Raw genomic sequence first — 23,439 nt, 5'->3', positions numbered from 1 at the left:
AAGTCATCGCAGTCTGACATCCTGAGGATCAGCCAATCCTTTTATGCCGGACTGTATGACCTGAAGCCAACAGATAGCACTGTTTCCCAGACCTTCCTGTCGACTATCACGGAGGTCATAGGCGACAGCGAGCTGGAAAACCTGGACAAACCACTAACTCTGGACGAGCTGACAAAGGCCGCCAAGTCCTTCGAGACGAGTAAAACTCCCGGAAGCGACGGCTTACCGGTTGAGTTGTATTCGGCTCTGTGGGACTGGATGGGCCCAGACCTGCTGGAAGTGTACGAGAGTATGCTTCTGGAAGGCAGCATGTCAGAGTCCATGAGGAAAGGCATCATCACCCTCATCTACAAGCAGAAGGGGGAAAGGGAAGAAATTCGAAATTGGCGACCCATTTCACTGTTGAATGTGGACTACAAAATTCTAGCAAAGGTCATCGCCAATCGGGTCAGGTCTGCTCTGGAGTCGGTGATCCACCCTGACCAGACCTGTGCTGTACCCGGCAGGAAGATCTCTGATAGCCTCGCGCTACTCAGGGATACGATCGCCTACGTGCAGGACAGGGGGGTGGACACTTGCCTCATCAGCCTTGACCAGGAGAAGGCTTTTGACAGAATATCGCACACCTACATGATGGATGTGCTCTCCAAAATGGGGTTTGGGGAGGGAATTCGCAATTGGATCAAACTGCTCTACACAAACATCTATAGCGCAGTCTCAATCAATGGGTGGGAATCAGAAAAGTTCCAGATCAGATCTGGAGTCAGGCAGGGCTGCCCTCTCTCCTCTGCCCTTTTTGTGTGCTGCATAGAACCTTTTGCCGAGTCCATCAGGAGGGATCCGGGGATAAGAGGAGTGACGATCCCAGGCAGTGGAGGCATGCAAGTCAAGGCCTCCCTGTACATGGACGACGTTGCCGTCTTCTGCTCGGATCCTGCGTCTGTACGTAGGCTCTTGACCACCTGCGACCAGTTTGAACTGGCCTCTGGAGCCAAGGTAAACCGGGGCAAGAGCGAGGCCATGTTCTTTGGGAACTGGGCCGACCGGTCCTTTGTCCCCTTCACTGTCAGGTCCGATTACCTGAAGGTGCTGGGGATATGGTTCGGAGCTGCTGGGGCGTGCACCAAAAACTGGGAGGAGCGCATAGGAAAGGTAAGACAGAAACTGGGCTGGTGGGAGCAACGCTCCCTCTCCATTGCGGGCAAAACCCTGGTCATCAGGTGTGAGGTACTCTCGGTGCTACTGTACGTGGCGCAGGTCTGGCCCATAACCCGACCCTACGCCACAGCAGTCACCCGGGCCATCTTCAAATTTATCTGGCGATCCAAGATGGACCGTGTCCGAAGGGACACCATGTACAAACCTCTGGAGAAGGGAGGGCGGAACGTACCCAACGCCTCCCTCATCCTGCTGGCCACCTTTGTGTCCAGCTGCATCAAGCTGTGCGTGGACCCCCAGTATGCAAACACCAAGTGTCACTACATACTGAGGTTCTACCTGTCCCCGGTGTTGCGAAGGATGGGCCTGGCCTCATTGCCGCGGAACGCTCCAAGTAGTTGGACCGTACCGTACCACCTGTCCTTTGTGGAAAAGTTTTTGAAGGAAAACACCTTTGACCACAAGGCAATGAAGCAGTGGTCAGCACGTAATGTCCTCGAGGCCCTCAGGGAAAAAGAGACCGTGGAGGACGTTGGATGGTTCCCTGAGCAGACTGCCAGAGTCATCTGGCAGAACGCCTCATCACCAGAACTTTCAAACAAGCACCAAGACCTAGCTTGGCTGGTGGTGAGAAGGGCCCTCCCTGTCAGATTCTTCATGCACACCCGAAGGCTCTGCACCAATGCACGCTGCCCTCGGAGTGGCTGTGGGGGAAATGAGACGGTCACACACCTCCTTGTGGAATGTGCCTTTGCAAAGAAGGTCTGGAGAGAGATGCAGTGGTATTTGTCAAGGTTTATCCCAAACAGATCTGTGACACAGGACTATGTGCTCTACGGACTGTTTCCAGGGACACACACCGAGACAAATATCAACTGCTGCTGGAAGGTCATCAACTCGGTAAAAGACGCTCTTTGGTCTGCCCGAAACTTGCTGATCTTCCAGTGCAAAGAATTGTCCTCGACCGAGTGTTGCAGACTGGCACATTCCAAGGTCCAGGACTACGTGCTGAGGGACGCACTCAAGCTTGGGGCAGCTGCCGCCAAGGCGCAATGGGGAAAGACCACAGTGTAAAGTCTTTCCAGCAAATGTACACCGAGGGGCGCGTAACAGTGTAAAGCCCCTCGGTCTGGGCAATCAACACTCCAATGTATAAAACAAACATGCCACTGTAAATATTTCAGAAGGAATTGTAATGTAAAGAGTGATATGTGTACGACAATATCAAAATTGAATGAAATTGAATGAAAGAAAGTCAAGGCAACATGTAACCCTGCCGAAAATGTACAGTCAAGACAATTTGAAATGTTTCTGTAATGCTCATGATAAATTTTTATGAATAAAGTATATTTTTTTGAAAAAAAAAAAAAAATCTGTTCTTATCAGTTTAATATCTGATACGTCCCTTATCTGGGGACCATATATTAAATTGATTTTTGGAGCAGGGAGATGGAATAGGGGCTTGCTCCGTCCACTCCACGCATCGACCTGGTATTGCAGTATCTCCAGCAACGGTGCACACCAACCCTTCATGGGGAATTTCAAACTCAAAAAACAGCTCAAACACATACAAATATACACTTTATTCACAGTTCTTTCAGCACACAACAAAATGCTTTGGCAACTGGCTGCTGCTACTCACCATCTACCTGGCCCCGGGGTGTCATGAAGAATGACCAAACGCATCTTACAAGCACAACGGCGAAAGGGAACTCATTCGAAATTCACCACCCATTTCACTCTTCAATGTGCATTACTCCGCTTCTCGGCCTTTTGGCTAAGATCAAGTGTAGTCTCATTTGATCGAGGGAAGCTGAGGATTTTGATGACGATCGTGGATTGGAGAACTCGGAGGGATTGAAGTCGTCAAAGAAGAAACGTTTGGAGCTTGGCTGCTATTGGTGGATCTACATGCTGGCCTAAACCTCGGGTTTAGGCCTAACGCCGATACAGTTTCACACCCAACGTACGAGCTATGGATGCAGCTGCATCCCGACCACCAGGCTGGGGCGTGCGAAACACTGTCCGAGTCACAGTGAAGAAAACGGATGGAGAGTCACCTTTGGACCGGAAACACTTCGTGAAGAAGGTGCTGCTCGAGTGCTGTGGGTTTAAAGCAACAGAGATCTTCTGCTTGCAAAACTTCCCCAAGAATGGTTTCTTTGATGTCACCTTCAAGAGCGTCGCAGCGTGCATCAAATTCTTGAACGTCTTCAAGGAAAAAGGTAACCAGAGTCCCTTGTCGATCCTGACTGCGGAACCTCTGTTTACGCTACCGGCACAGCGAAATCGGGTTGTTACACTGCACACGTACAACCCCCACGTCCCTGTATCTGATGTGCTCACGTTCCTCGCCAGGTACGCTGAGCTGAAAAGTGACAGCGTGCAAGTGAAAGACACCTTCGGCATCTGGACAAGTGAGCACCAGGTCAAGGTGACCCTAAGAACGGACAGCAACGGAGCCATCCTGCATCCCCCCTCCAATTTCGCTATTGGAGTAAATCGTGGCTACCTCTACTACGTGGGACAGCCACGAGTATGCCACACCTGTGGCAAAACGGGGCATGTTGCCGCAAACTGCAGTGTGACCTTCTGCAAGAACTGCAGGCAGGAGGGACACATGACTAAGGACTGCAAAGAAGACAAGTGCTGCAACCTGTGTGGGGAGGCCGGCCATCTTTACAGGGCCTGCCCGAAACGCGGGGCGACATACGCTCAAATCATCAGCAGCGGAGTTAAAAAGGCGACCAGAGAGGAGGTGCATACACCCTCCACCGAAAAAGACACCACGGCTCAGAATGAGGAAAAGCAACAAAAGGGCCCCCAACAAAAAGAAGAGGCCCCAGCACCTCCTGACAACCCAACCCCAGCCCCATCTGATGAGGAACACTCAATGGAAGAGGAAGAGGATGGGACAAAGAATAAAGAGCCCTGGGAAACAGTGAACAGGGACAAACGAAAGCGGAAACAAAAAAACAAACTGAAGAACCCCCCGAGGGGTAGTGGCAAAAAGCGACACCTCTCAGCCGGCGCACTTAGCGCCGACACCTCATCCGATGAGGGAAAACAGGACAAGAATCGGCCTCAAATAAAGAGGCAAAGCACCAACGTGGAACGGAAGGCACAGACCCCCCAGACCACCGACCGGGAAGGAAACAAGGTCACAGACCAACCCCCGATAGTAACGAGCAGCAACAACCCAGGTGAAGACCGGCCTGCAACCCCAACACCTACTGACTGCCATGACGAACGCCAGGGCTACATCACCCCCCCAATGCATCTGCATCAAAATCACGGGGCCAGTACGGACCAGAACAGCTTTCTCAGCCCTGCAACTGTGCTAAAGTTTGCGAGCACCACCGGCATGCTGGGGAACATCGAACAGCTGGAACAGCCAACTGTATAGACTCTGGACTCTTGAGACTGGTAAATCTATCCTTTTTATAATGGGTTTAAAAATTGCATCCATAAATGTGCGAAGCATCAAAGATACTTCGCGGTGTGTAGCCACACTCAACTATTTGGCAAATGTAAAAGCTGACCTACTGTTCCTGCAGGAGTGCGGAATTCCGCACCTCAGCAACTACAGGCGCTGGTCGAGCTGGTGGTCCCACGGGCCATCCATCTGGTCAGGAGGAAACGACTGCCGCTCCTCCGGCCTGGGTATTCTGCTGCGGGGAGGCAACTTCACCATCTCCGACGTTAAGGAGGTGGTGGGCGGGCGCCTCCTCGTAGCAGACGTGAAATACAAAAACACCCCTCTCAGACTTATTAATGTGTACGCCCCGGCCGTAAAAAGTGAGCGGCTGGCAGTTCTTCAGCAACTCCCACTGCTGTTGGCCACCTCCAAGCCGGTCATCCTGGGTGGTGACTTCAACTGCATCATCGATGCGGCTGGACGATCCAGCAAAGCCGACAGCAAACTAGACGCTACGTCCAGACTCCTGATGGAAACGGTAAAAGACGCCAAGCTGCTCGACGTCTGCAGCAACCCTGCAGACGGCGCGCAGCGTAGATATACATGGTCACGGCCGGATGGGTCCGTCCGCTCCAGGATAGACTTCTTTTTTGTGTCCCGAGCTTTCACGGTCAGGTCCACCGACGTAACGCCGGTGTTCTTCTCTGACCACTGCCTCCTACTGGCCGACTGCCACCTGCAGGAAGACCAGGGGGTAGGCAGGGGGACGTGGAAGCTAAATGTAAAACTGCTGACCCCTGAGAACATCGAGGAACTCAGGAGGGATTACAAAGGTTGGAGAACCGTGAAACCCCTCTTTGAGGCCCCACATCTCTGGTGGGAAGCAATCAAGGGGAATATCAAGAGGTTTTTCATCCTCAAGGGCGTTCAAAAGGTGAGAGAGAGACGAGGGGTCATGTCCAGGCTCCAGAAAAGTATGCAAAATTTGCTCCAGCTGCAGTCGATGGGGGTGGATGTCAAGGAGGATCTCCAAGAGGTGAAGAGCCAGCAAGCCTCGCTCTACACCTCGGAGGCCTCCAAGGTTATCTTCCGTTCCAGAGTCCGCTCCGTGGAGCAGGACGAAAAGTGCTCACGCTTCTTCTTCCAAAAGGTGCACAGAGACACCTCTGTGATCAGCAGCCTGAAGGAAGAAGATGGCTCTGAAAAGTCATCGCAGTCTGACATCCTGAGGATCAGCCAATCCTTTTATGCCGGACTGTATGACCTGAAGCCAACAGATAGCACTGTTTCCCAGACCTTCCTGTCGACTATCACGGAGGTCATAGGCGACAGCGAGCTGGAAAACCTGGACAAACCACTAACTCTGGACGAGCTGACAAAGGCCGCCAAGTCCTTCGAGACGAGTAAAACTCCCGGAAGCGACGGCTTACCGGTTGAGTTGTATTCGGCTCTGTGGGACTGGATGGGCCCAGACCTGCTGGAAGTGTACGAGAGTATGCTTCTGGAAGGCAGCATGTCAGAGTCCATGAGGAAAGGCATCATCACCCTCATCTACAAACAGAAGGGGGAAAGGGAAGAAATTCGAAATTGGCGACCCATTTCACTGTTGAATGTGGACTACAAAATTCTAGCAAAGGTCATCGCCAATCGGGTCAGGTCTGCTCTGGAGTCGGTGATCCACCCTGACCAGACCTGTGCTGTACCCGGCAGGAAGATCTCTGATAGCCTCGCGCTACTCAGGGATACGATCGCCTACGTGCAGGACAGGGGGGTGGACACTTGCCTCATCAGCCTTGACCAGGAGAAGGCTTTTGACAGAATATCGCACACCTACATGATGGATGTGCTCTCCAAAATGGGGTTTGGGGAGGGAATTCGCAATTGGATCAAACTGCTCTACACAAACATCTATAGCGCAGTCTCAATCAATGGGTGGGAATCAGAAAAGTTCCAGATCAGATCTGGAGTCAGGCAGGGCTGCCCTCTCTCCTCTGCCCTTTTTGTGTGCTGCATAGAACCTTTTGCCGAGTCCATCAGGAGGGATCCGGGTATAAGAGGAGTGACGATCCCAGGCAGTGGAGGCATGCAAGTCAAGGCCTCCCTGTACATGGACGACGTTGCCGTCTTCTGCTCGGATCCTGCGTCTGTACGCAGGCTCTTAACCACCTGCGACCAGTTTGAACTGGCCTCTGGAGCCAAGGTAAACCGGGGCAAGAGCGAGGCCATGTTCTTTGGGAACTGGGCCGACCGGTCCTTTGTCCCCTTCACTGTCAGGTCCGATTACCTGAAGGTGCTGGGGATATGGTTCGGAGCTGCTGGGGCGTGCACCAAAAACTGGGAGGAGCGCATAGGAAAGGTAAGACAGAAACTGGGCTGGTGGGAGCAACGCTCCCTCTCCATTGCGGGCAAAACCCTGGTCATCAGGTGTGAGGTACTCTCGGTGCTACTGTACGTGGCGCAGGTCTGGCCCATAACCCGACCCTACGCCACAGCAGTCACCCGGGCCATCTTCAAATTTATCTGGCGATCCAAGATGGACCGTGTCCGAAGGGACACCATGTACAAACCTCTGGAGAAGGGAGGGCGGAACGTACCCAACGCCTCCCTCATCCTGCTGGCCACCTTTGTGTCCAGCTGCATCAAGCTGTGCGTGGACCCCCAGTATGCAAACACCAAGTGTCACTACATACTGAGGTTCTACCTGTCCCCGGTGTTGCGAAGGATGGGCCTGGCCTCATTGCCGCGGAACGCTCCAAGTAGTTGGACCGTACCGTACCACCTGTCCTTTGTGGAAAAGTTTTTGAAGGAAAACACCTTTGACCACAAGGCAATGAAGCAGTGGTCAGCACGTAATGTCCTCGAGGCCCTCAGGGAAAAGGAGACCGTGGAGGACGTTGGATGGTTCCCTGAGCAGACTGCCAGAGTCATCTGGCAGAACGCCTCATCACCAGAACTTTCAAACAAGCACCAAGACCTAGCTTGGCTGGTGGTGAGAAGGGTCCTCCCTGTCAGATTCTTCATGCACACCCGAAGGCTCTGCACCAATGCACGCTGCCCTCGGAGTGGCTGTGGGGGAAATGAGACGGTCACACACCTCCTTGTGGAATGTGCCTTTGCAAAGAAGGTCTGGAGAGAGATGCAGTGGTATTTGTCAAGGTTTATCCCAAACAGATCTGTGACACAGGACTCTGTGCTCTACGGACTGTTTCCAGGGACACACACCGAGACAAATATCAACTGCTGCTGGAAGGTCATCAACTCGGTAAAAGACGCTCTTTGGTCTGCCCGAAACTTGCTGATCTTCCAGTGCAAAGAATTGTCCTCGACCGAGTGTTGCAGACTGGCACATTCCAAGGTCCAGGACTACGTGCTGAGGGACGCACTCAAGCTTGGGGCAGCTGCCGCCAAGGCGCAATGGGGAAAGACCACAGTGTAAAGTCTTTCCAGCAAATGTACACCGAGGGGCGCGTAACAGTGTAAAGCCCCTCGGTCTGGGCAACCAACACTCCAATGTATAAAACAAACATGACAATGTAAATATTTAAGAAGGAATTGTAATGTAAAGAGTGATATGTGTACGACAATATCAAAATTGAATGAAAGAAAGTCAAGGCAACATGTAACCCTGCCGGAAATGTACAGTCAAGACAATTTGAAATGTTTCTGTAACGCTCATGATAAATTTTTATGAATAAAGTATATTTATTTGAATAAAAAAAAAAAAAAAAAAAAAAAATCTGTTCTTATCAGTTTAATATCTGATACGTCCCTTATCTGGGGACCATATATTAAATTGATTTTTGGAGCAGGGAGATGGAATAGGGGCTTGCTCCGTCCACTCCACGCATCGACCTGGTATTGCAGTATCTCCAGCAACGGTGCACACCAACCCTTCATGGGGAATTTCAAACTCAAAAAACAGCTCAAACACATACAAATATACACTTTATTCACAGTTCTTTCAGCACACAACAAAATGCTTTGGCAACTGGCTGCTGCTACTCACCATCTACCTGGCCCCGGGGTGTCATGAAGAATGACCAAACGCATCTTACAAGCACAACGGCGAAAGGGAACTCATTCGAAATTCACCACCCATTTCACTCTTCAATGTGCATTACTCCGCTTCTCGGCCTTTTGGCTAAGATCAAGTGTAGTCTCATTTGATCGAGGGAAGCTGAGGATTTTGATGACGATCGTGGATTGGAGAACTCGGAGGGATTGAAGTCGTCAAAGAAGAAACGTTTGGAGCTTGGCTGCTATTGGTGGATCTACATGCTGGCCTAAACCTCGGGTTTAGGCCTAACGCCGATACAGTTTCACACCCAACGTACGAGCTATGGATGCAGCTGCATCCCGACCACCAGGCTGGGGCGTGCGAAACACTGTCCGAGTCACAGTGAAGAAAACGGATGGAGAGTCACCTTTGGACCGGAAACACTTCGTGAAGAAGGTGCTGCTCGAGTGCTGTGGGTTTAAAGCAACAGAGATCTTCTGCTTGCAAAACTTCCCCAAGAATGGTTTCTTTGATGTCACCTTCAAGAGCGTCGCAGCGTGCATCAAATTCTTGAACGTCTTCAAGGAAAAAGGTAACCAGAGTCCCTTGTCGATCCTGACTGCGGAACCTCTGTTTACGCTACCGGCACAGCGAAATCGGGTTGTTACACTGCACACGTACAACCCCCACGTCCCTGTATCTGATGTGCTCACGTTCCTCGCCAGGTACGCTGAGCTGAAAAGTGACAGCGTGCAAGTGAAAGACACCTTCGGCATCTGGACAAGTGAGCACCAGGTCAAGGTGACCCTAAGAACGGACAGCAACGGAGCCATCCTGCATCCCCCCTCCAATTTCGCTATTGGAGTAAATCGTGGCTACCTCTACTACGTGGGACAGCCACGAGTATGCCACACCTGTGGCAAAACGGGGCATGTTGCCGCAAACTGCAGTGTGACCTTCTGCAAGAACTGCAGGCAGGAGGGACACATGACTAAGGACTGCAAAGAAGACAAGTGCTGCAACCTGTGTGGGGAGGCCGGCCATCTTTACAGGGCCTGCCCGAAACGCGGGGCGACATACGCTCAAATCATCAGCAGCGGAGTTAAAAAGGCGACCAGAGAGGAGGTGCATACACCCTCCACCGAAAAAGACACCACGGCTCAGAATGAGGAAAAGCAACAAAAGGGCCCCCAACAAAAAGAAGAGGCCCCAGCACCTCCTGACAACCCAACCCCAGCCCCATCTGATGAGGAACACTCAATGGAAGAGGAAGAGGATGGGACAAAGAATAAAGAGCCCTGGGAAACAGTGAACAGGGACAAACGAAAGCGGAAACAAAAAAACAAACTGAAGAACCCCCCGAGGGGTAGTGGCAAAAAGCGACACCTCTCAGCCGGCGCACTTAGCGCCGACACCTCATCCGATGAGGGAAAACAGGACAAGAATCGGCCTCAAATAAAGAGGCAAAGCACCAACGTGGAACGGAAGGCACAGACCCCCCAGACCACCGACCGGGAAGGAAACAAGGTCACAGACCAACCCCCGATAGTAACGAGCAGCAACAACCCAGGTGAAGACCGGCCTGCAACCCCAACACCTACTGACTGCCATGACGAACGCCAGGGCTACATCACCCCCCCAATGCATCTGCATCAAAATCACGGGGCCAGTACGGACCAGAACAGCTTTCTCAGCCCTGCAACTGTGCTAAAGTTTGCGAGCACCACCGGCATGCTGGGGAACATCGAACAGCTGGAACAGCCAACTGTATAGACTCTGGACTCTTGAGACTGGTAAATCTATCCTTTTTATAATGGGTTTAAAAATTGCATCCATAAATGTGCGAAGCATCAAAGATACTTCGCGGTGTGTAGCCACACTCAACTATTTGGCAAATGTAAAAGCTGACCTACTGTTCCTGCAGGAGTGCGGAATTCCGCACCTCAGCAAGTACAGGCGCTGGTCGAGCTGGTGGTCCCACGGGCCATCCATCTGGTCAGGAGGAAACGACTGCCGCTCCTCCGGCCTGGGTATTCTGCTGCGGGGAGGCAACTTCACCATCTCCGACGTTAAGGAGGTGGTGGGCGGGCGCCTCCTCGTAGCAGACGTGAAATACAAAAACACCCCTCTCAGACTTATTAATGTGTACGCCCCGGCCGTAAAAAGTGAGCGGCTGGCAGTTCTTCAGCAACTCCCACTGCTGTTGGCCACCTCCAAGCCGGTCATCCTGGGTGGTGACTTCAACTGCATCATCGATGCGGCTGGACGATCCAGCAAAGCCGACAGCAAACTAGACGCTACGTCCAGACTCCTGATGGAAACGGTAAAAGACGCCAAGCTGCTCGACGTCTGCAGCAACCCTGCAGACGGCGCGCAGCGTAGATATACATGGTCACGGCCGGATGGGTCCGTCCGCTCCAGGATAGACTTCTTTTTTGTGTCCCGAGCTTTCACGGTCAGGTCCACCGACGTAACGCCGGTGTTCTTCTCTGACCACTGCCTCCTACTGGCCGACTGCCACCTGCAGGAAGACCAGGGGGTAGGCAGGGGGACGTGGAAGCTAAATGTAAAACTGCTGACCCCTGAGAACATCGAGGAACTCAGGAGGGATTACAAAGGTTGGAGAACCGTGAAACCCCTCTTTGAGGCCCCACATCTCTGGTGGGAAGCAATCAAGGGGAATATCAAGAGGTTTTTCATCCTCAAGGGCGTTCAAAAGGTGAGAGAGAGACGAGGGGTCATGTCCAGGCTCCAGAAAAGTATGCAAAATTTGCTCCAGCTGCAGTCGATGGGGGTGGATGTCAAGGAGGATCTCCAAGAGGTGAAGAGCCAGCAAGCCTCGCTCTACACCTCGGAGGCCTCCAAGGTTATCTTCCGTTCCAGAGTCCGCTCCGTGGAGCAGGACGAAAAGTGCTCACGCTTCTTCTTCCAAAAGGTGCACAGAGACACCTCTGTGATCAGCAGCCTGAAGGAAGAAGATGGCTCTGAAAAGTCATCGCAGTCTGACATCCTGAGGATCAGCCAATCCTTTTATGCCGGACTGTATGACCTGAAGCCAACAGATAGCACTGTTTCCCAGACCTTCCTGTCGACTATCACGGAGGTCATAGGCGACAGCGAGCTGGAAAACCTGGACAAACCACTAACTCTGGACGAGCTGACAAAGGCCGCCAAGTCCTTCGAGACGAGTAAAACTCCCGGAAGCGACGGCTTACCGGTTGAGTTGTATTCGGCTCTGTGGGACTGGATGGGCCCAGACCTGCTGGAAGTGTACGAGAGTATGCTTCTGGAAGGCAGCATGTCAGAGTCCATGAGGAAAGGCATCATCACCCTCATCTACAAACAGAAGGGGGAAAGGGAAGAAATTCGAAATTGGCGACCCATTTCACTGTTGAATGTGGACTACAAAATTCTAGCAAAGGTCATCGCCAATCGGGTCAGGTCTGCTCTGGAGTCGGTGATCCACCCTGACCAGACCTGTGCTGTACCCGGCAGGAAGATCTCTGATAGCCTCGCGCTACTCAGGGATACGATCGCCTACGTGCAGGACAGGGGGGTGGACACTTGCCTCATCAGCCTTGACCAGGAGAAGGCTTTTGACAGAATATCGCACACCTACATGATGGATGTGCTCTCCAAAATGGGGTTTGGGGAGGGAATTCGCAATTGGATCAAACTGCTCTACACAAACATCTATAGCGCAGTCTCAATCAATGGGTGGGAATCAGAAAAGTTCCAGATCAGATCTGGAGTCAGGCAGGGCTGCCCTCTCTCCTCTGCCCTTTTTGTGTGCTGCATAGAACCTTTTGCCGAGTCCATCAGGAGGGATCCGGGTATAAGAGGAGTGACGATCCCAGGCAGTGGAGGCATGCAAGTCAAGGCCTCCCTGTACATGGACGACGTTGCCGTCTTCTGCTCGGATCCTGCGTCTGTACGCAGGCTCTTAACCACCTGCGACCAGTTTGAACTGGCCTCTGGAGCCAAGGTAAACCGGGGCAAGAGCGAGGCCATGTTCTTTGGGAACTGGGCCGACCGGTCCTTTGTCCCCTTCACTGTCAGGTCCGATTACCTGAAGGTGCTGGGGATATGGTTCGGAGCTGCTGGGGCGTGCACCAAAAACTGGGAGGAGCGCATAGGAAAGGTAAGACAGAAACTGGGCTGGTGGGAGCAACGCTCCCTCTCCATTGCGGGCAAAACCCTGGTCATCAGGTGTGAGGTACTCTCGGTGCTACTGTACGTGGCGCAGGTCTGGCCCATAACCCGACCCTACGCCACAGCAGTCACCCGGGCCATCTTCAAATTTATCTGGCGATCCAAGATGGACCGTGTCCGAAGGGACACCATGTACAAACCTCTGGAGAAGGGAGGGCGGAACGTACCCAACGCCTCCCTCATCCTGCTGGCCACCTTTGTGTCCAGCTGCATCAAGCTGTGCGTGGACCCCCAGTATGCAAACACCAAGTGTCACTACATACTGAGGTTCTACCTGTCCCCGGTGTTGCGAAGGATGGGCCTGGCCTCATTGCCGCGGAACGCTCCAAGTAGTTGGACCGTACCGTACCACCTGTCCTTCGTGGAAAAGTTTTTGAAGAAAAACACCTTTGACCACAAGGCAATGAAGCAGTGGTCAGCACGTAATGTCCTCGAGGCCCTCAGGGAAAAGGAGACCGTGGAGGACGTTGGATGGTTCCCTGAGCAGACTGCCAGAGTCATCTGGCAGAACGCCTCAGCACCAGAACTTTCAAACAAGCACCAAGACCTAGCTTGGCTGGTGGTGAGAAGGGCCCTCCCTGTCAGATTCTTCATGCACACCCGAAGGCTCTGCACCAATGCACGCTGCCCTCGGAGTGGCTGTGGCGGAAATGAGACGGTCACACACCTCCTTGTGGAATGTGCCTTTGCAAAGAAGGTCTGGAGAGAGATGCAGTGGTATTTGTCAAGGTTTATCCCAAACAGATCTGTGACACAGGACTCTGTGCTCTACGGACTGTTTCCAGGGACACACACCGAGACAAATATCAACTGCTGCTGGAAGGTCATCAACTCGGTAAAAGACGCTCTTTGGTCTGCCCGAAACTTGCTGATCTTCCAGTGCAAAGAATTGTCCTCGACCGAGTGTTGCAGACTGGCACATTCCAAGGTCCAGGACTACGTGCTGAGGGACGCACTCAAGCTTGGGGCAGCTGCCGCCAAGGCGCAATGGGGAAAGACCACAGTGTAAAGTCTTTCCAGCAAATGTACACCGAGGGGCGCGTAACAGTGTAAAGCCCCTCGGTCTGGGCAATCAACACTCCAATGTATAAAACAAACATGCCACTGTAAATATTTCAGAAGGAATTGTAATGTAAAGAGTGATATGTGTACGACAATATCAAAATTGAATGAAAGAAAGTCAAGGCAACATGTAACCCTGCCGGAAATGTACAGTCAAGACAATTTGAAATGTTTCTGTAATGCTCATGATAAATTTTTATGAATAAAGTATATTTTTTTGAGAAAAAAAAAAAAAAAAAAAAAAAATCTGTTCTTATCAGTTTAATATCTGATACGTCCCTTATCTGGGGACCATATATTAAATTGATTTTTGGAGCAGGGAGATGGAATAGGGGCTTGCTCCGTCCACTCCACGCATCGACCTGGTATTGCAGTATCTCCAGCAACGGTGCACACCACCCCTTCATGGGGAATTTCAAACTCAAAAAACAGCTCAAACACATACAAATATACACTTTATTCACAGTTCTTTCAGCACACAACAAAATGCTTTGGCAACTGGCTGCTGCTACTCACCATCTACCTGGCCCCGGGGTGTCATGAAGAATGACCAAACGCATCTTACAAGCACAACGGCGAAAGGGAACTCATTCGAAATTCACCACCCATTTCACTCTTCAACGTGCATTACTCCGCTTCTCGGCCTTTTGGCTAAGATCAAGTGTAGTCTCATTTGATCGAGGGAAGCTGAGGATTTTGATGACGATCGTGGATTGGAGAACTCGGAGGGATTGAAGTCGTCAAAGAAGAAACGTTTGGAGCTTGGCTGCTATTGGTGGATCTACATGCTGGCCTAAACCTCGGGTTTAGGCCTAACGCCGATACAGTTTCACACCCAACGTACGAGCTATGGATGCAGCTGCATCCCGACCACCAGGCTGGGGCGTGCGAAACACTGTCCGAGTCACAGTGAAGAAAACGGATGGAGAGTCACCTTTGGACTGGAAACACTTCGTGAAGAAGGTGCTGCTCGAGTGCTGTGGGTTTAAAGCAACAGAGATCTTCTGCTTGCAAAACTTCCCCAAGAATGGTTTCTTTGATGTCACCTTCAAGAGCGTCGCAGCGTGCATCAAATTCTTGAACGTCTTCAAGGAAAAAGGTAACCAGAGTCCCTTGTCGATCCTGACTGCGGAACCTCTGTTTACGCTACCGGCACAGCGAAATCGGGTTGTTACACTGCACACGTACAACCCCCACGTCCCTGTATCTGATGTGCTCACGTTCCTCGCCAGGTACGCTGAGCTGAAAAGTGACAGCGTGCAAGTGAAAGACACCTTCGGCATCTGGACAAGTGAGCACCAGGTCAAGGTGACCCTAAGAACGGACAGCAACGGAGCCATCCTGCATCCCCCCTCCAATTTCGCTATTGGAGTAAATCGTGGCTACCTCTACTACGTGGGACAGCCACGAGTATGCCACACCTGTGGCAAAACGGGGCATGTTGCCGCAAACTGCAGTGTGACCTTCTGCAAGAACTGCAGGCAGGAGGGACACATGACTAAGGACTGCAAAGAAGACAAGTGCTGCAACCTGTGTGGGGAGGCCGGCCATCTTTACAGGGCCTGCCCGAAACGCGGGGCGACATACGCTCAAATCATCAGCAGCGGAGTTAAAAAGGCGACCAGAGAGGAGGTGCATACACCCTCCACCGAAAAAGACACCACGGCTCAGAATGAGGAAAAGCAACAAAAGGGCCCCCAACAAAAAGAAGAGGCCCCAGCACCTCCTGACAACCCAACCCCAGCCCCATCTGATGAGGAACACTCAATGGAAGAGGAAGAGGATGGGACAAAGAATAAAGAGCCCTGGGAAACAGTGAACAGGGACAAACGAAAGCGGAAACAAAAAAACAAACTGAAGAACCCCCCGAGGGGTAGTGGCAAAAAGCGACACCTCTCAGCCGGCGCACTTAGTGCCGACACCTCATCCGATGAGGGAAAACAGGACAAGAATCGGCCTCAGATAAAGAGGCAAAGCACCAACGTGGAACGGAAGGCACAGACCCCCCAGACCACCGACCGGGAAGAAAACAAGGTCACAGACCAACCCCCGATAGCAACGAGCAGCAACAACCCAGGTGAAGACCGGCCTGCAACCCCAACACCTACTGACTGCCACGACGAACCCCAGGGCTACATCACCCCCCCAATGCATCTGCATCAAAATCACGGGGCCAGTACGGACCAGAACAGTTTTCTCAGCCCTGCAACTGTGCTAAAGTTTGCGAGCACCACCGGCATGCTGGGGAACATTCAACAGCTGGAACAGCCAACTGTATAGACTCTGGACTCTTGAGACTGGTAAATCTATCTTTTTATAATGGGTTTAAAAATTGCATCCATAAATGTGCGAAGCATCAAAGATACTTCGCGGTGTGTAGCCACACTCAACTATTTGGCAAATGTAAAAGCTGACCTACTGTTCCTGCAGGAGTGCGGAATTCCGCACCTCAGCAACTACAGGCGCTGGTCGAGCTGGTGGTCCCACGGGCCATCCATCTGGTCAGGAGGAAACGACTGCCGCTCCTCCGGCCTGGGTATTCTGCTGCGGGGAGGCAACTTCACCATCTCCGACGTTAAGGAGGTGGTGGGCGGGCGCCTCCTCGTAGCAGACGTGAAATACAAAAACACCCCTCTCAGACTTATTAATGTGTACGCCCCGGCCGTAAAAAGTGAGCGGCTGGCAGTTCTTCAGCAACTCCCACTGCTGTTGGCCACCTCCAAGCCGGTCATCCTGGGTGGTGACTTCAACTGCATCATCGATGCGGCTGGACGATCCAGCAAAGCCGACAGCAAACTAGACGCTACGTCCAGACTCCTGATGGAAACGGTAAAAGACGCCAAGCTGCTCGACGTCTGCAGCAACCCTGCAGACGGCGCGCAGCGTAGATACACATGGTCACGGCCAGACGGGTCCGTCCGCTCCAGGATAGACTTCTTTTTTGTGTCCCGAGCTTTCACGGTCAGGTCCACCGACGTAACGCCGGTGTTCTTCTCTGACCACTGCCTCCTACTGGCCGACTGCCACCTGCAGGAAGACCAGGGGGTAGGCAGGGGGACGTGGAAGCTAAATGTAAAACTGCTGACCCCTGAGAACATCGAGGAACTCAGGAGGGATTACAAAGGTTGGAGAACCGAGAAACCCCTCTTTGAGGCCCCACATCTCTGGTGGGAAGCAATCAAGGGGAATATCAAGAGGTTTTTCATCCTCAAGGGCGTTCAAAAGGTGAGAGAGAGACGAGGGGTCATGTCCAGGCTCCAGAAAAGTATGCAAAATTTGCTCCAGCTGCAGTCGATGGGGGTGGATGTCAAGGAGGATCTCCAAGAGGTGAAGAGCCAGCAAGCCTCGCTCTACACCTCGGAGGCCTCCAAGGTTATCTTCCGTTCCAGAGTCCGCTCCGTGGAGCAGGACGAAAAGTGCTCACGCTTCTTCTTCCAAAAGGTGCACAGAGAGACCTCTGTGATCAGCAGCCTGAAGGAAGAAGATGGCTCTGAAAAGTCATCGCAGTCTGACATCCTGAGGATCAGCCAATCCTTTTATGCCGGACTGTATGACCTGAAGCCAACAGATAGCACTGTTTCCCAGACCTTCCTGTCGACTATCACGGAGGTCATAGGCGACAGCGAGCTGGAAAACCTGGACAAACCACTAACTCTGGACGAGCTGACAAAGGCCGCCAAGTCCTTCGAGACGAGTAAAACTCCCGGAAGCGACGGCTTACCGGTTGAGTTGTATTCGGCTCTGTGGGACTGGATGGGCCCAGACCTGCTGGAAGTGTACGAGAGTATGCTTCTGGAAGGCAGCATGTCAGAGTCCATGAGGAAAGGCATCATCACCCTCATCTACAAACAGAAGGGGGAAAGGGAAGAAATTCGAAATTGGCGACCCATTTCACTGTTGAATGTGGACTACAAAATTCTAGCAAAGGTCATCGCCAATCGGGTCAGGTCTGCTCTGGAGTCGGTGATCCACCCTGACCAGACCTGTGCTGTACCCGGCAGGAAGATCTCTGATAGCCTCGCGCTACTCAGGGATACGATCGCCTACGTGCAGGACAGGGGGGTGGACACTTGCCTCATCAGCCTTGACCAGGAGAAGGCATTTGACAGAATATCGCACACCTACATGATGGATGTGCTCTCCAAAATGGGGTTTGGGGAGGGAATTCGCAATTGGATCAAACTGCTCTACACAAACAAATATAGCGCAGTCTCAATCAATGGGTGGGAATCAGAAAAGTTCCAGATCAGATCTGGAGTCAGGCAGGGCTGCCCTCTCTCCTCTGCCCTTTTTGTGTGCTGCATAGAACCCTTTGCCGAGTCCATCAGGAGGGATCCGGGTATAAGAGGAGTGACGATCCCAGGCAGTGGAGGCATGCAAGTCAAGGCCTCCCTGTACATGGACGACGTTGCCGTCTTCTGCTCGGATCCTGCGTCTGTACGCAGGCTCTTAACCACCTGCGACCAGTTTGAACTGGCCTCTGGAGCCAAGGTAAACCGGGGCAAGAGCGAGGCCATGTTCTTTGGGAACTAGGCCGACCGGTCCTTTGTCCCCTTCACTGTCAGGTCCGATTACCTGAAGGTGCTGGGGATATGGTTCGGAGCTGCTGGGGCGTGCACCAAAAACTGGGAGGAGCGCCTAGGAAAGGTAAGACAGAAACTGGGCTGGTGGGAGCAACGCTCCCTCTCCATTGCGGGCAAAACCCTGGTCATCAGGTGTGAGGTACTCTCGGTGCTACTGTACGTGGCGCAGGTCTGGCCCATAACCCGACCCTACGCCACAGCAGTCACCCGGGCCATCTTCAAATTTATCTGGCGATCCAAGATGGACCGTGTCCGAAGGGACACCATGTACAAACCTCTGGAGAAGGGAGGGCGGAACGTACCCAACGCCTCCCTCATCCTGTTGGCCACCTTTGTGTCCAGCTGCATCAAGCTGTGCGTGGACCCCCAGTATGCAAACACCAAGTGTCACTACATACTGAGGTTCTACCTGTCCCCGGTGTTGCGAAGGATGGGCCTGGCCTCATTGCCGCGGAACGCTCCAAGTAGTTGGACCGTACCGTACCACCTGTCCTTTGTGGAAAAGTTTTTGAAGGAAAACACCTTTGACCACAAGGCAATGAAGCAGTGGTCAGCACGTAATGTCCTCGAGGCCCTCAGGGAAAAGGAGACCGTGGAGGACGTTGGATGGTTCCCTGAGCAGACTGCCAGAGTCATCTGGCAGAACGCCTCATCACCAGAACTTTCAAACAAGCACCAAGACCTAGCTTGGCTGGTGGTGAGAAAGGCCCTCCCTGTCAGATTCTTCATGCACACCCGAAGGCTCTGCACCAATGCACGCTGCCCTCGGAGTGGCTGTGGCGGAAATGAGACGGTCACACACCTCCTTGTGGAATGTGCCTTTGCAAAGAAGGTCTGGAGAGAGATGCAGTGGTATTTGTCAAGGTTTATCCCAAACAGATCTGTGACACAGGACTCTGTGCTCTACGGACTGTTTCCAGGGACACACACCGAGACAAATATCAACTGCTGCTGGAAGGTCATCAACTCGGTAAAAGACGCTCTTTGGTCTGCCCGAAACTTGCTGATCTTCCAGTGCAAAGAATTGTCCTCGACCGAGTGTTGCAGACTGGCACATTCCAAGGTCCAGGACTACGTGCTGAGGGACGCACTCAAGCTTGGGGCAGCTGCCGCCAAGGCGCAATGGGGAAAGACCACTGTGTAAAGTCTTTCCAGCAAATGTACACCGAGGGGCGCGTAACAGTGTAAAGCCCGTCGGTCTGGGCAACCAACACTCCAATGTATAAAACAAACATGACAATGTAAATATTTAAGAAGGAATTGTAATGTAAAGAGTGATATGTGTATGACAATATCAAAATTGAATGAAAGAAAGTCAAGGCAACATGTAACCCTGCCGGAAATGTACAGTCAAGACAATTTGAAATGTTTCTGTAATGCTCATGATAAATTTTTATGAATAAAGTATATTTTTTTGGGAAAAAAAAAAAAAAAAAAAAAAAAAAAAAAATCTGTTCTTATCAGTTTAATATCTGATACGTCCCTTATCTGGGGACCATATATTAAATTGATTTTTGGAGCAGGGAGATGGAATAGGGGCTTGCTCTGTCCACTCCACGCATCGACCTGGTATTGCAGTATCTCCAGCAACGGTGCACACCACCCCTTCATGGGGAATTTCAAACTCAAAAAACAGCTCAAACACATACAAATATACACTTTATTCACACTTCTTCCAGCACACAACAAAATGCTTCGGCAACTGGCTGCTGCTACTCACCTTCTACCTGGCCCCGGGGGTGTCATCAAGAATGACCAAACGCATCTTACAAGCACAACGGCGAAAGGGAACTCATTCGAAATTCACCACCCATTTCACTCTTCAATGTGCATTACTCGGCTTCTCGGCCTTTTGGCTAAGATCAAGTGTAGTCTCATTTGATCGAGGGAAGCTGAGGATTTCGATGACGATCGTGGATTGGAGAACTCGGAGGGATTGAAGTCGTCAAAGAAGAAACGTTTGGAGCTTGGCTGCTATTGGTGGATCTACATGCTGGCCTAAACCTCGGGTTTAGGCCTAACGCCGATACAGTTTCACACCCAACGTACGAGCTATGGATGCAGCTGCATCCCGACCACCAGGCTGGGGCGTGCGAAACACTGTCCGAGTCACAGTGAAGAAAACGGATGGAGAGTCACCTTTGGACCGGAAACACTTCGTGAAGAAGGTGCTGCTCGAGTGCTGTGGGTTTAAAGCAACAGAGATCTTCTGCTTGCAAAACTTCCCCAAGAATGGTTTCTTTGATGTCACCTTCAAGAGCGTCGCAGCGTGCATCAAATTCTTGAACGTCTTCAAGGAAAAAGGTAACCAGAGTCCCTTGTCGATCCTGACTGCGGAGCCTCTGTTTACGCTACCGGCACAGCGAAATCGGGTTGTTACACTGCACACGTACAACCCCCACGTCCCTGTATCTGATGTGCTCACGTTCCTCGCCAGGTACGCTGAGCTGAAAAGTGACAGCGTGCAAGTGAAAGACACCTTCGGCATCTGGACAAGTGAGCACCAGGTCAAGGTGACCCTAAGAACGGACAGCAACGGAGCCATCCTGCATCCCCCCTCCAATTTCGCTATTGGAGTAAATCGTGGCTACCTCTACTACGTGGGACAGCCACGTGTATGCCACACCTGTGGCAAAACGGGGCATGTTGCCGCAAACTGCAGTGTGACCTTCTGCAAGAACTGCAGGCAGGAGGGACACATGACTAAGGACTGCAAAGAAGACAAGTGCTGCAACCTGTGTGGGGAGGCCGGCCATCTTTACAGGGCCTGCCCGAAACGCGGGGCGACATACGCTGAAATCATCAGCAGCGGAGTTAAAAAGGCGACCAGAGAGGAGGTGCATACACCCTCCACCGAAAAAGACACCACGGCTCAGAATGAGGAAAAGCAACAAAAGGGCCCCCAACAAAAAGAGGCCCCAGCACCTCCTGACAACCCAACCCCAGCCCCATCTGATGAGGAACACTCAATGGAAGAGGATGGGACAAAGAATAAAGAGCACTTGGAAAACGGGAACAGGGACAAACGTAAGAGGAAACAAAAAAACAAACTAAAGAACCCCCTGAGGGGTAGTGGCAAAAAGCGACACCTCTCAGCCGGCGCACTTAGTGCCGACACCTCATCCGATGAGGGAAAACAGGACAAGAATCGGCCTCAGATAAAGAGGCAAAGCACCAACGTGGAACGGAAGGCACAGACACCCCAGACCACCGACCGGGAAGAAAACAAGGTCACAGACCAACCCCCGATAGCAACGAGCAGCAACAACCCAGGTGAAGACCGGCCTGCAACCCCAACACCTACTGACTGCCATGACGAACGCCAGGGCTACATCACCCCCCCAATGCATCTGAATCAAAATCACGGGGCCAGTACGGACCAGAACAGCTTTCTCAGCCCTGCAACTGTGCTAAAGTTTGCGAGCACCACCGGCATGCTGGGGAACATCGAACAGCTGGAACAGCCAACTGTATAGACTCTGGACTCTTGAGACTGGTAAATCTATCTTTTTTATAATGGGTTTAAAAATTGCATCCATAAATGTGCGAAGCATCAAAGATACTTCGCGGTGTGTAGCCACACTCAACTATTTGGCAAATGTAAAAGCTGACCTACTGTTCCTGCAGGAGTGCGGAATTCCGCACCTCAGCAACTACAGGCGCTGGTCGAGCTGGTGGTCCCACGGGCCATCCATCTGGTCAGGAGGAAATGACTGCCGCTCCTCCGGCCTGGGTATTCTGCTGCGGGGAGGCAACTTCACCATCTCCGACGTTAAGGAGGTGGTGGGCGGGCGCCTCCTCGTAGCAGACGTGAAATACAAAAACACCCCTCTCAGACTTATTAATGTGTACGCCCCGGCCGTAAAAAGTGAGCGGCTGGCAGTTCTTCAGCAACTCCCACTGCTGTTGGCCACCTCCAAGCCGGTCATCCTGGGTGGTGACTTCAACTGCATCATCGATGCGGCTGGACGATCCAGCAATGCCGACAGCAAACTAGACGCTACGTCCAGACTCCTGATGGAAACGGTAAAAGACGCCAAGCTGCTCGACGTCTGCAGCAACCCTGCAGACGGCGCGCAGCGTAGATACACATGGTCACGGCCAGACGGGTCCGTCCGCTCCAGGATAGACTTCTTTTTTGTGTCCCGAGCTTTCACGGTCAGGTCCACCGACGTAACGCCGGTGTTCTTCTCTGACCACTGCCTCCTACTGGCCGACTGCCACCTGCAGGAAGACCAGGGGGTAGGCAGGGGGACGTGGAAGCTAAATGTAAAACTGCTGACCCCTGAGAACATCGAGGAACTCAGGAGGGATTACAAAGGTTGGAGAACCGTGAAACCCCTCTTTGAGGCCCCACATCTCTGGTGGGAAGCAATCAAGGGGAATATCAAGAGGTTTTTCATCCTCAAGGGCGTTCAAAAGGTGAGAGAGAGACGAGGGGTCATGTCCAGGCTCCAGAAAAGTATGCAAAATTTGCTCCAGCTGCAGTCGATGGGGGTGGATGTCAAGGAGGATCTCCAAGAGGTGAAGAGCCAGCAAGCCTCGCTCTACACCTCGGAGGCCTCCAAGGTTATCTTCCGTTCCAGAGTCCGCTCCGTGGAGCAGGACGAAAAGTGCTCACGCTTCTTCTTCCAAAAGGTGCACAGAGACACCTCTGTGATCAGCAGCCTGAAGGAAGAAGATGGCTCTGAAAAGTCATCGCAGTCTGACATCCTGAGGATCAGCCAATCCTTTTATGCCGGACTGTATGACCTGAAGCCAACAGATAGCACTGTTTCCCAGACCTTCCTGTCGACTATCGCGGAGGTCATAGGCGACAGCGAGCTGGAAAACCTGGACAAACCACTAACTCTGGACGAGCTGACAAAGGCCGCCAAGTCCTTCGAGACGAGTAAAACTCCCGGAAGCGACGGCTTACCGGTTGAGTTGTATTCGGCTCTGTGGGACTGGATGGGCCCAGACCTGCTGGAAGTGTACGAGAGTATGCTTCTGGAGGGCAGCATGTCAGA

General features: G+C 52.2%; 3 non-coding genes and 1 pseudogene across 3 annotated transcripts; all 4 read left to right on the top strand.

Moving 5' to 3' along the window:
* The first annotated feature begins 2,504 nt into the window (after positions 1-2,504).
* On the top strand, positions 2,505-2,683 carry LOC140407947 (U2 spliceosomal RNA; annotated as a pseudogene).
* A 5,591-nt stretch (positions 2,684-8,274) lies between these two features.
* On the top strand, positions 8,275-8,465 carry LOC140408030 (U2 spliceosomal RNA). Its single transcript, XR_011939976.1, has one exon. It is a non-coding gene; the product is annotated as a U2 spliceosomal RNA (small nuclear RNA).
* A 5,591-nt stretch (positions 8,466-14,056) lies between these two features.
* On the top strand, positions 14,057-14,246 carry LOC140407989 (U2 spliceosomal RNA). The gene has a single exon (XR_011939943.1). It is a non-coding gene; the product is annotated as a U2 spliceosomal RNA (small nuclear RNA).
* Positions 14,247-19,836: 5,590 nt separating this feature from the next.
* On the top strand, positions 19,837-20,033 carry LOC140408026 (U2 spliceosomal RNA). Its single transcript, XR_011939973.1, has one exon. It is a non-coding gene; the product is annotated as a U2 spliceosomal RNA (small nuclear RNA).
* Positions 20,034-23,439: the final 3,406 nt, after the last annotated feature.

Source organism: Scyliorhinus torazame, chromosome 2 (assembly GCF_047496885.1).
Source record: "Scyliorhinus torazame isolate Kashiwa2021f chromosome 2, sScyTor2.1, whole genome shotgun sequence".
NCBI lineage: Eukaryota > Metazoa > Chordata > Chondrichthyes > Carcharhiniformes > Scyliorhinidae > Scyliorhinus > Scyliorhinus torazame.
This window is presented reverse-complemented; position numbering and strand designations above follow the sequence as displayed.